The following is a 2,457-nucleotide window of genomic DNA, read 5'->3' as shown; positions in this document are numbered from 1 at the left end:
CGTGTTTTCATTTCCTGTTTGCGTCGTCCCAAAAAGCAGGGACGGAGCAAATGGGACTGGTTCCCACTGTTGCTGTGTGAAGGCTTTTTACAGGCTGCTGTATTGATGTCATCTTTTTTTCACCCCAAGCTTGGCTTCTCCCATGCTTTTTCCGTAGCTGCTGCATTGGGTGTCCCCAGGAGGGCTGGGTCCCTCAGCAGGGGTCTTAGGAGTTGCTATGGATTCTGATTTTTCTGAAGCTGTATGGAGGCGTGCTAGCGAATCAGCTCTTTTCCCTCCTGAAAAGCTTTCCATCTATGTCCACCCGTGCGTCTCTGTGTTTTAATCACATAGCCGGACGCACTGAGGTTTTTACTTTCTAAGCCAAAAGCTGAAGCAGATGAGTGTTTGCTTTGTGTGTGTGAGGAGTGGCATTTGTGCTGGAGAGCTGCGGTTGGGAACAAAAGATGGACTTAATGTGCTCTGGGGACGGGCACGGGAGGAAACGCACAGAAAGGCAAGCAGTGATGATTGCGGAGGAGAAATGAGAGGTTGTTGCTTCCGATCCGTGGGGACTTTCCTTGGGAATGATCGATCAGAGAGCATATGGAAGTAGAGAGCATCTTCTGGCTGCTTCTGTTCTGTAAACTTCTCCCTGGCTTCACAGGTCCGTGCTGGAGAGTGGGAGAAAGGTCCCTGCTGTTTGCCGTGTCCTGGGTGGGCACAGAGCTCTGACCTTGGCCAGATGGGCTGGTGAGTATTGAATCAATCCCTGCCTCCTCGTGAACAAGTTGTTTGAAGGAGTTTGAGGCAGGGACGGCTTTTAGCCGGGTGCAGTTCAGTTTCTTTCTCACAGGTTTCCGGGTGTTTTGATCCTGACGTCACCAAACCCTCAGATTTGCTGAACTGGGGCTCTTACCTGTGTGACCCGTGAAATGTCCCGGAAGCTGATCGATGTCTTTGTGCTCCTGCTGTGTTCATTTGGGCTGTGCTTCAGGCTTCTCTCCCGGGGCCCTTGCCGTTGCTGTATCTCTTGGATGCCGTGCAGAACGGAATCAGGCAGCCAAGCCTCAGGTTCACCTTCTCCCTCACCCTCTGCGCTGCTCGTGTGGCACAGCAGATCCTGAAGCCAGGTACTGGAACGTGCTGCGTGTGTCACTGCTGGGGTGAAAAACAGAGGCCTGGGGAGTGTCGATCCCCTCACCTGCTCTGTGCTCGTGCGCTCTTGCCTGAGCTTTTCCTCCTGGGCAAGAGAAGGGGAGGGTGGGCAGCAATGGGAACGCGCCTCAGAGCAAAGGCCTTCTGCAGTTGCCGGGCTGTTCTCCCAGCTCGGAGCGCTGCACGCTCACTGACTGCAGCTTCCACGAATTGTCGTCCGTGCTTGTGGATTGGGAGCGCTGTCCTCCTCCACCATGCCAGCTTTTTCTCTTTACAGAGGAGCACGTGTACATAAGGGTAAAGAGATTCCTTCTGTCGCACTGGTATTTGGACCTGAGAAAGGTACCAGGTTTTCTCCAGCTTTTCTACAGTTTTGATTTTGAGGTAAGAGTCCCATTTTAGGTACCCAGTAATTCTTCAGAAATGTATTAGAAACAGCCGCAAAAATACAATGAAACCTCATTCTCCCACAGGTAGTTAATTAGAAGCGTCTTTCTTCTGTTTCATATAGGAATTCAAAATGTTATTTCTGTGGGGTTTTTGTTGTCTTCTTAATACTAACGCACAATGAGTTGTGCTGTGTATGCTCTGTGAGCACAAGAAAAGAATGTTCTGCCCCGGCTAGCTACAATTCCTCTTTGAGTTTAGGTTAGTAACTTGGAGTTCAACTGAAGTATTTTAGAAACAGCAACTTCTAAAATTCCATTTCCACTGCATGTTTGGGCTGCAGACTGACTGTTCCCAATGGATGTTAGCGATTAAATTTGATAGGAATGGAAAATTGAGAAGTCCAGAACAAGCTGTGGTAATTCCTGAGCTGGCACTCAGAGGGAACCGGGGTTTTGTGCTCTTAGGAGCAGGTATCCTTTGGAAATGTCGGAATGTCTGACGGTGGTATTTTTCTTTATGGCTTCCAGTACAAAACAGCACGAGTGGATCCTCAGATTTCTTGGGGAAGGGCTGCGTGACAAACATTGCTGTGAGCTCTATGTCTACCAGAGGATTTTCCAGGTCATTCTTGCCTTTTTCAGCAGTCCTTTGTATGACCAGGGCTCCCAGGTAAGAATTGAAAAAGAACAGTTCCCAAATACCCCAAAACCACAAAAGCTTGTATTGGCCTCGAGATCTCAAGTACCAAACAGAAAGGAATAGCTGATTCTGCCTTGGTCCTCTTGAAAATCTGTTCCTTGTTGGTTTTGTGGATGTGTGGAGGGAGAAATAATTTTGCTTGTGTCTAAACCGGTCCCATCCTTATCCCCTGAAACTGGGACCGGTTCCTGCCGTCGTGGAGCCTCACGGGGGTGCCGTGGTTTTGCTCCT

At 49.4% G+C, this 2,457-nt stretch overlaps 1 long non-coding RNA gene across 1 annotated transcript; it reads left to right on the top strand.

Moving 5' to 3' along the window:
* Positions 1 to 1,087: 1,087 nt before the first annotated feature.
* On the top strand, positions 1,088 to 2,139 carry LOC128806821 (uncharacterized). Its single transcript, XR_008436961.1, has 3 exons — positions 1,088 to 1,112; positions 1,415 to 1,521; positions 2,055 to 2,139. It is a non-coding gene; the product is annotated as an uncharacterized LOC128806821 (long non-coding RNA).
* Positions 2,140 to 2,457: the final 318 nt, after the last annotated feature.

The sequence above is a fragment of the Vidua macroura genome, chromosome 4 (assembly GCF_024509145.1).
Source record: "Vidua macroura isolate BioBank_ID:100142 chromosome 4, ASM2450914v1, whole genome shotgun sequence".
NCBI classification, from domain to species: domain Eukaryota; kingdom Metazoa; phylum Chordata; class Aves; order Passeriformes; family Viduidae; genus Vidua; species Vidua macroura.
The sequence above is the reverse complement of the archived record's forward strand: the minus strand, read 5'-3'. Positions and strand labels throughout refer to the sequence as shown.